Consider the following 13,898-nt stretch of genomic DNA (forward strand, 5'->3'; position numbering starts at 1 on the left):
CACAAGAAAGCCTGCCTGTCTCATCAGACCCTAGGACATGGTTCCAGTAATCCATGTGCTTTGTTGACATGGCTTCAGCAAACTGTTTGCGGGCTTTCTTGTGTACCGTCTTCAGAGGAGGCTTTCTCATGGGGTGACAGCCATGCACACCAATTTGATGTAGAGAGCGGCGTATGGTCTGAGCACTAACAGGCTGACCCCCACCTCTTCAATCTCTGCAGCAATGCTGACTAGAGATGTCCCAATCGATCGGCATCCTGATCGATCAGCGATCGATCGGGTCCGATCACGTCATTTTCAAAGTATCGGAATCGGCAAAAAAATATCGGCCATGCCTTTTTCTAATATACACTCACCGGCTACTTTATTAGGTACACCATGCTAGTAACGGGTTGGACCCCCCTTTTGCTTTCAGAATTCTTCGTGGCATAGATTCAACAAGGTGCTGGAAGCATTCCTGAGAGAGTTTGGTCAATATTGACATGATGGCATCACACAGTTGGTGCAGATTTGTCGGCTGCACATCCATGATGCGAATCTCCCGTTCCACCACATCCCAAAGATGCTCTATTGGATTGAGATCTGGTGACCGTGGAGGCCATTTGAGTACAGTGAACTCATTGTCATGTTCAAGAAACCAGTCTGAGATGATTCCAGCTGTTTGACATGGCGCATTATCCTCCTGAAAGTAGCCATCAGAAGTTGGGTACATTGTGGTCATAAAGGGATGGATATGGTCAGCAACAATACTCAGGTAGGCTGTGGCGTTCCAACGATGCTCAATTGGTACCAAGGGGCCCAAAGAGTGCCAAGAAAATATTCCCCACACCATTACACCACCACCACCAGCCTGAACCGTTGATACAAGGCAGGATGGATCCATGGTTTCATGTTGTTGACGCCAAATTCTGACCCTACCATCCTAATGTCGCAGCAGGAATCGAGAATCATCAGATCAGGCAACGTTTTTCCAATCTTCTATTGTCCAATTTCGAGGAGCTTGTGCAAATTGTAGCCTCAGTTTCCTGTTCTTAGCTGAAAGGAGTGGGACCCGGCTTGGTCTTCTGCTGCTGTAGCCCATCTGCCTCAAAGTTCGATGTACTGTGCATTCAGAGATGCTATTCTGCCTACCTTGGTTGTAACAGGTGGTTATTTGAGTCACTGTTGCCTTTCTATCAGCTCGAACCCGTCTGGCCATTCTTCTCTGACCTCTGGCATCAACAAGGCATTTCCGCCCACAGAACTGCCGCTCAGTGGACATTTTTTCTTTTTCGGACCATTCTCTGTAAACCCTAGAGATGGTTGTGCGTAAAAATCCCAGTAGATCAGCAGTTTCTGAAATACTCAGACCAGCCCTTCTGGCACCAACAACCATGCCACGTTCAAAGTCACTCAAATCACCTTTCTTCCCCATACTGATGCTCGTTTTGAACTGCAGAAGATTGTCTTAAACCATCTCTACATGCCTAAATGCACTGAGTTGCCGCCATGTAATTGACTGATTAGAAATTAAGTGTTAACGAGCAGTTGGACAGGTGTACCTAATAAAGTGGCCGGTGAGTGTGTGTGTGTGTATATATATATATATATATTTTTTTTTTAATTAAATCGTTTTCTAATTGTATTTAACGTTACAGACATAATATGTTACACTCATCCAGTGTCTTTAGTTTAGGCTTAAGGTAGGGTTATCAAAAATATCCAGATAACGGCGGCAATTAATTTAATAAAAAATGTGTCACGTTAAAATATTTATCTCAATTAATGTATGCGCTGCACGACCCTCTCACTCATTGTCGCGCTCAATCTGTAATGACGCCATTTTACCTATATAGAGAGATAAAAGGCAGCGTAAAATGAGTGAAATTTGGCAGCCTTTGGAGCCTTTTTTTAATTTGCTAAAGCCTTGCAATCCCTCTCCCTATGATTAGAAATATCATGGGAAGCAATGTGGGGAAGAAAGGTGGCAATTGATCTTTGTCTTAACACCTTATGTTATTTCCCAACGCGGAGAAGATATATCAATTGGTAGCACGACACACAGTCATGGTTCCACTTCCCATCATGCATTTGGGATGGCCACAGTATCATTTAGTGAAAGCTCAACAAATACACTAGATGGCAATATTTAGTCACAATATACAAAGTCACAAGTCTTTATCCGTGGATCCCGCAAAAAAAAGCAATCGGATCGGGAAATATCGGGATCGGCAGATACTCAAACTAAAACGATCGGGATCGGATCGGGAGCAAAAAAACATTTAGGGATGTACGTTTTTTGAAAGGAGTGTACTCACTTTTGTTGCCAGAGGTTTAGATATTAATGGCTATATTTTGAATTATTTTGAGAGGAAAATAAATTAACTCTACTATATAAACTGCACAGACGTCTTTTCATTGTGTCCAAGTGTCATTTTGTCAGTGTTGTCCCATGAAAAGATGTACTTAAATATCTGCTGAAATGCAAGGGGTGTACTCACTTTTGTGTTGCACTGTTGTTTTAAGCTTTTCTGAGATAAACTACAGCTCCCATAATGTTTATTGGCGAAACAGCAATTAATCCACTGCAATGTGTCTCCTATTGTTGATTATGAAGATGCTGATCATTTTGGTTATAATATCTAAATACTGAGTGGATTGAATTGTATAAGAGCATTTTAGCATAGTATCTTATCTTGAACGCTTGAATGCTTTATCATTAGTTTTTCTACTGAAAAAAAAAAAAATGTGACTACAAAAGTTGATAGAAGACAGCAGCAATTAGGAGCTGCTTGGTAGGTTCAGAACTGAGGAACAACTTAGTGAGAATCTTAGCTTTGTATCCATCAATCTAGATGATGAAACTGTGGAACAGGCCTAGCTTCTGGGTTCCTTCAGGATTCCCTGGCTACCCAAATGTAAGACTGTGCTAGATTTCTAAACATTATCGTATTAAAATGATTTTGTGATATCAGCAAATATCGTACCAATGTCCAAAGAATCCATATCATACATACAGTGCCTTGCAAAAGTATTCGGCCCCCTTGAACCTTGCAACCTTTCGCCACATTTCAGGCTTCAAACATAAAGATATAAAATTTTAATTTTTTGTCAAGAATCAACAACAAGTGGGACACAATCGTGAAGTGGAACAAAATTTATTGGATCATTTAAACTTTTTTAACAAATAAAAAACTGAAAAGTGGGGCGTGCAATATTATTCGGCCCCCTTGCGTTAATACTTTGTAGCGCCACCTTTTGCTCCAATTACAGCTGCAAGTCGCTTGGGGTATGTTTCTATCAGTTTTGCACATCGAGAGACTGACATTCTTGCCCATTCTTCCTTGCAAAACAGCTCGAGCTCAGTGAGGTTGGATGGAGAGCGTTTGTGAACAGCAGTCTTCAGCTCTTTCCACAGATTCTTGATTGGATTCAGGTCTGGACTTTGACTTGGCCATTCTAACACCTGGATAGGTTTATTTTTGAACCATTCCATTGTAGATTTGGCTTTATATTTTGGATCATTGGCCTGTTGGAAGATATATCTCCGTCCCAGTCTCAGGTCTTCTGCAGATACCAACAGGTTTTCTTCCAGAATGTTCCTGTATTTGGCTGCATCTATCTTCCCGTCAATTTTAACCATCTTCCCTGTCCCTGCTGAAGAAAAGCAGGCACAAACCATGATGCTGCCACCACCATGTTTGACAGTGGGGATGGTGTGTTCAGGGTGATGAGCTGTGTTGCTTTTACGCCAAACATATCGTTTTACATTGTGGCCAAAAAGTTCAATTTTGGTTTCATCTGACCAGAGCACCTTCTTCCACATGTTTGGTGTGTCTCCCAGGTGGCTTGTGGCAAACTTTAAACGAGACTTTTTATGGATATCTTTGAGAAATGGCTTTCTTCTTGCCACTCTTCCATAAAGGCCAGATCTGTGCAGTGTACGACTGATTGTTGTCCTATGGACAGACTCTCCCACCTCAGCTGTAGATCTCTGCAGTTCATCCAGAGTGATCATGGGCCTCTTGGCTGCATCTCTGATCAGTTTTCTCCTTGTTTGAGAAGAAAGTTTGGAAGGACGGCCGGGTCTTGGTAGATCTGCAGTGGTCTGATGCTCCTTCCATTTCAATATGATGGCTTGCACAGTGCTCCTTGAGATGTTTAAAGCTTGGGAAATCTTTTTGTATCCAAATCCGGCTTTAAACTTCTCCACAACAGTATCTCGGACCTGCCTGGTGTGTTCCTTGGTTTTCATAATGCTCTCTGCACTTTAAACAGAACCCTGAGACTATCACAGAGCAGGTGCATTTATACGGAGACTTGATTACACACGGGTGGATTCTATTTATCATCATCGGTCATTTAGGACAACATTGGATCATTCAGAGATCCTCATTGAACTTCTGGAGTGAGTTTGCTGCACTGAAAGTAAAGGGGCCGAATAATATTGCACGCCCCACTTTTCAGTTTTTTATTTGTTAAAAAAGTTGAAATTATCCAATAAATGTTGTTCCACTTCACGATTGTGTCCCACTTGTTGTTGATTCTTGACAAAAAAATTAAATTTCATATCTTTATGTTTGAAGCCTGAAATGTGGCGAAAGGTTGCAAGATTCAAGGGGGCCGAATACTTTTGCAAGGCACTGTAAATAGGGTGATTTACACCCCTAATCCAAAACTCTTCGGAAGTACCACAATACATACGTCCTCTAATACTATTCAAAACTAAAATGGTCGATTGACGCCATCTTTTGCCAGCTATGCGTCATTACAACAGAATTAAACCATTAAAATCAATCAATAAATAAAAGTAAATATTAAAACAGCTATAAATACAAATATGAAGATTCAAAATTTTTAAATACAAGCATATATATGTAAATAAATACATCATTAAATAAAAGCAAAAATAAACATTAAAAACAAAAAAATAAGATTAAAAATTTTAAAATATTCAAAATGTGAAAATTAATGTTAATATTAATATTATTAAATTGACTTAGATATCAATAAATAAAAGCATTATGCTCTCATATTGATTGCCCAATATGCAAGTGACTAACTGACTAACTCACACCAACCTGCTGCTTCAGCAGGATCAAGTATAAATGATAAAGATATTTCGACCAGAAGGTTGGTTTTCGAACTTCTTTGGGACGCTGCCGATTGCATGATTGGGAACGAGGTTCGTACAAAATTGGTTATACGTGTTATTTTCATTTACGTCCAATTGAAGTATGGTGACTCTAGGTCTTGTTCCATAACCTTACAGTTAGGATGGGTCTCTCAAAGGAGAGGTAGTTGTATATCCTGTTATATACAGTGGGGAGAACAAGTATTTGATACACTGTCAATGGGACCATTGACAGTGTATCAAATACTTGTTCTCCCCACTGTATGTACTAAAACATGTATGTTTGTGCATTTCAAAATTATTTAAAATGCACACAGGTGTTCATGTGTTTTATTGTATTTACCACAATATCTAACAAAATGGTGTTAGCTTTCATTTGATACCCCTTTCAATGTTATAGTATCAACCTCTGGGAATTTTGCGTTTTTGAAAAACAGCAACAATAAAACTGCATGGCTCTTCAAGCAGGCATAACCAAGATCAAAGTAACTGGTATATTTAGTTAATATAGACTTTAGATCAGGGTGTCCAAATTTTTTGCAAAGGGGGCCAGATTTGGTGTGGTAAAAATGTGGGGGGCCGTCTTTGGCTGAAGTCTTTTACATTGAACAATATATTTAAGGCGGAAAACACAGACAAGACTGAAAAAGCAGTTTCTGCTCTAGCACTCTTCTTTAAAAGAAACTGCTGTATTTTAAGCCAAAACAACTGTTTTGTTTGAAAGAACAATATGTCTATATGCTGCCATAGCAGATTCACGGCGCATTAAGCCCCTGAACTATTTTTAATTTGTCCGTTTTACCCTGAAAACCCCCCTTTACAACGTCGCGCAACCGCTTTTGTTGCAACCCAGCCATAAAACGAAGGTAATTATATTCCGTCTCGTTTTTAGCTTTGAAACATTAATTGATGTCTCATATTTCGTTAAAAAAAAAAAACGACTGTAAAAATTATTCACTCACATATTTTAAACTTTTAAACAAATAATGTCACAATGAAAAAAAAAGTGCGTCTGTAAAAAAGCCACGGATATCTACCTCATAACTATTGCTTAATTGTAATTTTTTGGTTTCTGTCGCATTTTCTCCGATATGTTAGATGATAAATAATCGATCCAAAAAAACAAAAAAAAAATAGGAAAAAAATGTTTAAAAGGGTAAATATATGAAAAATAAAATCTCGACCACTCCTTGAGGTCTGTGATTTCTGCATCTGCAATATAACAAATATTACCATGTTTCACCTATAAAATCCCCCAAAAATCCAGCTGTGGCCATTCACAGCTGTGTCTTGACACTTAGTGATACATGCTACATGGAGTTTTTGGATTTAAACAAGGTAAGTAAGCGATAATATCTCGTTAAAGTTATGGCGTCTGTAATTCTGCTCTCGGGTGCTCTCCCCTCCAGATAGGGTTTTGCTGTTCAAAAATTTTTCTTCCCCCTGAAAATTAAGATTTTAAGCTTCCCAATGTATCATACATGCATATCGGACAATTTTGAAAGTTGGCTAAATTGGGGGTCTCAGAGCGGAACTTCAAGTCACCTGAGTGTTTCCACTTTAAGCAAATTTTAGCAAGCCATTCTGTTTGTCACATTTGCTTTTTTATTTAAAAAATAAATAAATAAAAATTTCAACAATCTCACAACTAGCCTTTGTGGCGTTCTCTTTCCACTCTCGGGCTCTTGCGAAATACGGCTTCTGTGAAATTAAACTAACTTCAAGTTGCTTCAATATGTCGCTGCGTTTCCCTGTAATTTTGTCGTACATGTCAGCATGTCTTGTTTGGTAATATTGCCTCACATTGAACTCTTTAAAAACAGCGACTGTCTCTTTGCAAACGAGGCAGACACAGTTGTAGGGTATTTTAGTGAAGAAATAGTCCAATTTCCACCTATGCTTGAAGCGTCGGCCAACGCAGTCAACTTTCTTTTTTTGTTGATTATCGCCATTTTAGAAAAGTGGAAGTAAAGGGTCACACAGGGTAATGTTGCTTAGTGCTGCTGCCTTTTAGTGGGTAAATGAGGAGCAACATTTAGTGTGTAAGCTACTTCATATGCTGTTGACCAATTTATTAAGTCTGTGTGCGGGCCAGACGTTATTGAATTTATGATAAGAGGCTGGGGGCCGGATGAAATTTGACCACGGGCCGCATTTGGCCCCCGGGCAGGACTTTGGACATGTCTGCTTTAGATAATGGGAATAATATAAGTTTGTGTATGATTGATGGATAAGGTCCCATTTAAAGAGGTAATTCCCGGTGCATCCTCACAATGGGACTGCATGGAACACTGCACCAAGGAGGCATCCTAAATACAAGAGTATAAAATCTGAATAAAAATATTTTTGTCGAACATATCTAATTTGCCCTTTCCATGTAAAATTAGATATCTAAATGAGCATCCTCTAAGAAAGTGAATTTCTGATTTTGCCAGGTTTTAATTATATGAAGTTGAAAGAAGACATTTGATTGAAAGACCACAAATAATAATAACAATTTTAGTATAGAGATGATACAAAATAGAAATATTGCATACTATTGCAATATTTGAGAGGAAACACGTACTCAGTGTTTCCGAGGTACTTCCACATTTCTGCTCGCGACTTCCGTTTTACACTTTCTCTAACCCAGTGGTTCTCAACCTGGGTTCGATCGAACCACAGGGGTTCGGTGAATATCAAGACACGCAGGGGCCCTATTTTCTGGAAGCTGACAAAATCAAGGCAAAGTGGAGTTTTAAACCAGGTTTTGGACTGAATAGTTCCCAATTTACAGGCTTTATTCCAGATCTTTCAACTGCTAGTCCTCTATCTGATGGGAGGAGAAACTGGTTTGCTCAGTGGAAGGTTGACTCTCACTTGGTATGCGTTGACATAAAAAAAAAAAAAAAAATTTGCGTCATGTTTTATGCCATGAAAATAGTGTTTGAGGCAAGAATACGATAGTATGAGAATGTCAACATGAAAACAAAAATAGAAACAGTGTGAAATGAATTGAGTTTAATTTCATTTTCCAATGTGAAAAGCAAATCAAAAGGCAAAATTATTTGTTGTAAATTAACAGTTTATTGGATTTTTAAGAAGATTTATTTATTTATTTATTTTTAAACATAATGACTTTGTGTACAAGTTTGGCGATCATTATCATTTGAGATGTAATCATGACAGAAACTGTATTTCAAGGTTAATGCAACCAAGCAGGTTTAATGTTGAACAATTTAAGACACATTCCTCTAAATTTGAATGAAAAGTTCTAAGATGTGTACATTGGGCCAGTCTTGCTTTAGTGGTCTGATGATGCTGCAGGCATTAAGATAAAAACATACAGTTTGGCCTGTTTAAAAGCATGCTGTCTAAATGACTAGAAATTTGAATGGAAATCCATGGTTTTAGCTTGCTAGCTTTGATATATCAATTATGAATTTGAGAAAAAAAAAAGATTTTTCCAATTCCAAAAGAGTTCGCTGAATGCACGTGTGAAACTGATTGGGGTTCGGTAGCTTCAGCAAGGTTAAGAACTACTGCTCTAACAAAAACAACAGTGGAGTTGGAGTGGAATTACTCATCAAAATCCCTCCAAAAAAAAGACAATTTGGAAATGCCGCATCCATCTGCCATAATCATATCTACACATCCACAACCAAATTAGTTTTGTATTTTATTGATTTAATTGCAGTTGATAGAAATGCAATCAGGTACCAGAAAAGTTACGAAGCATCCAGTTGAATGTGTCATAATACACGAATATGGAAATTTTGTGTTCATGAAGGCATCCATAAATATTTGTCAAGACAAAAAAACAAAACTTTCCACTTTTAACACTACAGTTGACCAATGACCTTCTTCATCTGCTCTTTGTGTAACAATTTCCCCTGCAAATCTATTAACACAAATGGCCACACCACCGAACCTGGTAGAGCCGGGGTCGGGAACCTATGGCTCGCGAGCCAGATATGGCTCTTTTGACAGCTGCATCTGGCTCGCAGGCAAATCTTCAATTATTTAAAAAAAAAAAAAAGTTTTGGTATGTAATGGGAAGGGCGCAAGGACCTTAGGGAAAACCTGGCGTGCGTAAGGGCCACAGGGGAAGCGTTAAAAAGAGCAACCAGTAAGGGAAACTCACATTTTTTCCTTTGGCAAGCCAGTGATCAGGCAACATTCAGGACAGGTGCGCCAGTGGAGAACGCAAGTCTGATGATGCGTGTGGCAGTCTGTTGAAATATTAACTACACATCTGAAGCGTGGTGCAGAGATTAAATGCTTCAGTCTATTGCTACACATTTAATTTAATTTTCATTTTTTTGTACAGCTGAAACAAGAAAAAACATCAGTCTCGCATTGCTGTACAGACAGCTCATGTCTTATTCGCTCTAAAATGTGAATTCTTATAATTAATAACTACTGTTTTTACGTTTTTGTGACAAAACATTTAACTACTGCATTTTAGACAATATTAGCATTCATTCGTCTGCTCGCCATTACGAACACATCTGCAGTCATACATAAACATATTTAACGATTAACATATTTCTGAACTACATTAACACACAGTAGATCTCACAATCATCCTAAAATAAAGCAGTCCGCTAATATTCACAAATTAGACTTTTTCTCACCTGAAACAAGAAAAAAATACTTTTAACAACGTCCATCTCGCACTGCTGTTCAGACGGCTCATTTCTTATTCACTCTAAAATGCGAATACCTATAGACCCTACTCACGTGACGTCACAGCCACGCCCCCGCGCCATGTTGTCCGTCTACTCGCCACGTTAACGCATTACCGCTTCGTAAATTCCTCCTATTATGGCGTGTTTTTCTGCTCGTTAACATTAATAATCAAAATGGTGAAGGCGTGTGTGGCGGTCGGTTGCAAAAACAGAGAAGATAGACGGAGAGACTTGAAGTTTTACCGTATTCCAAGAGACCCGGAGAGGAGAGCGAGATGGACTGCTGCAATTCGACGAGAAAACTGGGCTCCAAACGACTACCACAGATTATGTAGTAGTCATTTTATATCTGGTAAGATGCATTTAATCTATATTTAGAGGGTTTTGGGCTGACAACCACAATTAAGATCATTGCGAGGCTAATCGCCGACAAGATACCGTTTCAAATTCAAGATGCTTATTTCTTCCACCATCTTTATTCTTTGAATAATATTTAGCTGGTAACAAGTGAAAGAAGCTGGCCTCGTCTACGGATCATCGGTTAAACGGGGGTGTCCAAACTTTTTTGCAAAGGGGGCCTGATTTGGTGTGGTAAAAATGTGGGGGGCTACCTGGGCTGATTTACGTAGAACAATACATTTAAAGAAATTTTAGCAAGCCTTTCTGTGTGTCACATTTGCCTTATTTTTTTAATACATGATTTCAACAGTCTCGTCTTTGTGGCGTTCTCTTTCGACACTCGGGCTCTTGCGAAATCCTGCTGCTGTGCTAGCTTCAAGTTGCTATAATTTCTCGCTGCGTATCTTTCCTGTAATGTTGTCGTACATGTCAGCGTGTCTTGTTATTATCGCGTCTCATCGAACTCTTTGAAAACAGCGACTGTCTCTTTGCAAATGAGCCAGACACAGTTGTTGCGTGTTTTATTGAAGAAATAGTCCAATATCCACCTATCCTTGAAGCGTCGACCATCGCAGTCAACTTTTTTCTTTTTTTGATTGTCGCCATTGTAGAAATCACACAGGGTAATGTTGCTTAGAGTGCTGCTCTTAATGTTTTTCAAAGTTTCGTGAGAATAGGCCGAGTTTCTGTGGAAAAGATAGTTGTAGATATCAGGGTAGCAGATGTCAGGCAGAGAGGGCGAAGACAGTGGGTCGAAAAATATTGATTTAGGCATCAAATATGGGTCTGGCGAATGGATAGACTGAAGCTTTTCCACATAACGCCTTTTATGCAACGCATCCAATGAGTTTACAGCGTCTGAAAGCACCGGGGCTTCCATGAATTGCACTATAACTTGCACGACTAATTGAAAACAATGAGAATAGGTCTAAAAAACACGGACAATATGGCGGCCGGATACAGCGGCACGTCATTTTGTGACGTAGGTGAGTAGGGTCTATTACCCATGCACGCCAAGAAGCGAACGCTGCCCCCGGCTGGTTTAAAACCGTAATTACCACTATCTTTTCAGGTTGAAACTTGTGTGTATATTTTCCACAAACACAACAAAATGAAACATTTTAAACACAGGGTGAATCTATCTGTGGACACAACAAAATATTAAAATTAGGGGTGCCAAACGATTAAAATTTTTAATCGAGTTAATTACAGCTTAAAAATTAATTAATCGTAATTAATCACAATTAATCGCAATTCAAACCATCTCTAAAATATGCCATATTTTTCTGTAAATTATTGTTGGAATGGAAAGATAAGACACAAGACGGATATATACATACAACATACTGTACATAAGTGCTGTATTTGTTTATTATAACAATAAATCCACAAATGGCATTATTAGCATTCTTTCTGTTTAAGTGATCCACGGATAGTAAGACTTGTAGTTCATAAAAGATAAATGTTATAGTTACAAGTTATAGTAATTTTATTAACGCACAATTAACGCACAATAATTTTGACAGCCCTGATATGTGTATATATATATATATATATATATATATATATATATATATATATATATATATATATATATATATATATATATATATATATATATCAGGGCTGTCAAAATGAATATGTATATATAAATATATATATATATTAGGGCTGTCAAAATTATCGTGTTAACGAGCGGTAATTAATTTTTTTTATTAATCCCGTTAAAATATTTGACGCAATTAACGCACAAATGCCCCGCTCACAGATTAAAATGACAGTACAGTGAAAGGTGTACTTGTTGTGTTTTGCCGCCCTCTGCTGGCGCTTGGGTACGACTGATTTTATAGGCTTCAGCACCCATGAGCATTGTGTAAGTAATTATTGACATCAACAATGGCGGGCTACTAGTTTATTTTTTGATTGAAAATTTTACAAATTTTATTAAAACGAAAACATGAAGAGGGGTTTTAATATAAAATTTCTATAACTTGTACTAAAATTTATCTTTTAAGAACTACAAGTCTTTCTATCCATGGATCGCTTTAACAGAATGTTAATAATGGTAATGCCATCTTGTTGATTTATTGTTATAATAAAGAAATACAGTACTTATGTACCGTATGTTGAATGTATATATCCATCTTGTGTCTTATCTTTCCATTCCAACAATAATTTACAGAAAAATATGGCATATTTTATAGATGGTTTGAATTGCAATTGATTGCGATTAATTACGATTAATTAATTTTGAAGCTGTAATTAACTCGATTAAAATTTTTAATCGTTTGACACCCCTAATATATATATATATATATATATATATATATATATATATATATATATATATATATATATATATATATATATATATACTGTATATTTCGATAAGCGACTTTTTTTGGGGGGGATTGAATAATAGACACAAATCTACCTCCACAGAGATCAGGCCCGTCCATGTTTCGCTCAGGAGATGAGGCGGCGTTAGGAACTGGCGGCCATCTTAAATCAGTGAACTTTCTGGCGGGCTTCTACCGCAAGGTGAGCGATTTTCTCTGCTAAAATACTCTTTTAATTCCGTAAAGTCTTGACGTATTTTCAAACGGTTTGATTTGTAACAAACTGTATATTATAATTAATTTATAATAAACTGTATTAACGTCCCAGATAGCAGACAGACGTTGAAATGATGTTGAAACAACATTCCGCTGTCAATCAACGTTGACACCCAATATTGATTTGTCATCACTTTTCCACTCTCGATTAATGTTGTTCCAACGTTAAAAACCTTAGAAACCTAAACGACATTTCGATTATTAGTAATATTGGAAACGATGGAAAAATGACCACACTGCCTTTGTGTTTAATCAATTAATTTAGACAAGGCTCAATTGTGTCATATTTAGTGATTTAAGCGCTTTAATTGGAAAAAGAATTACGTTTGCCTGAACTCAATTCTACTATTAAGTAACATCCAGGCTAAGTAGGTCTTCGCTTATATGCCAATAACAGCAAATGGAAGGTTTCTTACAATTTCGGCAACTTTGTCACGTTGCGTCAGGCAAACTGTTTTATGTACAACTTTGATGACAAACGCGGTTTATTCTACCGTAAGACATCATTGCTGATAAAGGCTCTGAAGAAAAGCAATAGGCTTACCTGTAAATATGGCTATCCTTAAGTGAGGCGTTTCCAGTTGAGTTTGCTTGAGGTGATACGCCGTCTTCCCGCGCAACCACGAACACAACTATTTTTTGACCATAACTCCCGCTCATCTATAATTCGATGACTTTTCAATAATAATTTCCGGTCAATCAAAAATCAACATTATTTCATCAACTATAAAACAATGTTAACCCAACCAACGCCTGACACACTATAGAACAATGCTGTTTCAACGTCACTGTTAGGTGTCATCGGTATTTGCAATGTTGATTCAACATTGTTTATGGTTGAAAATTTCAATGTCAATTATACTGATGATTTTGATGGAAAATCAACGTTTATTTTACGTCGGTCGGCTATTTTGGGTGGCTGTGATTCAGGCTTGATTTTAAGAAACTTTTTTTTTTTGTAAGTATGCGAGTTATTTACATTCTAACGTGCATGAAAAAATCGAGTCGTTTGAAAGTTGGCGTAGCTTTTCAAAGTACACGCCCCATTGACCGCAATGTTTACAAAATGGCTCTGTCACAAAATGGCCGACAAATGACGAT

Source organism: Corythoichthys intestinalis, chromosome 8 (assembly GCF_030265065.1).
Source record: "Corythoichthys intestinalis isolate RoL2023-P3 chromosome 8, ASM3026506v1, whole genome shotgun sequence".
NCBI lineage: Eukaryota > Metazoa > Chordata > Actinopteri > Syngnathiformes > Syngnathidae > Corythoichthys > Corythoichthys intestinalis.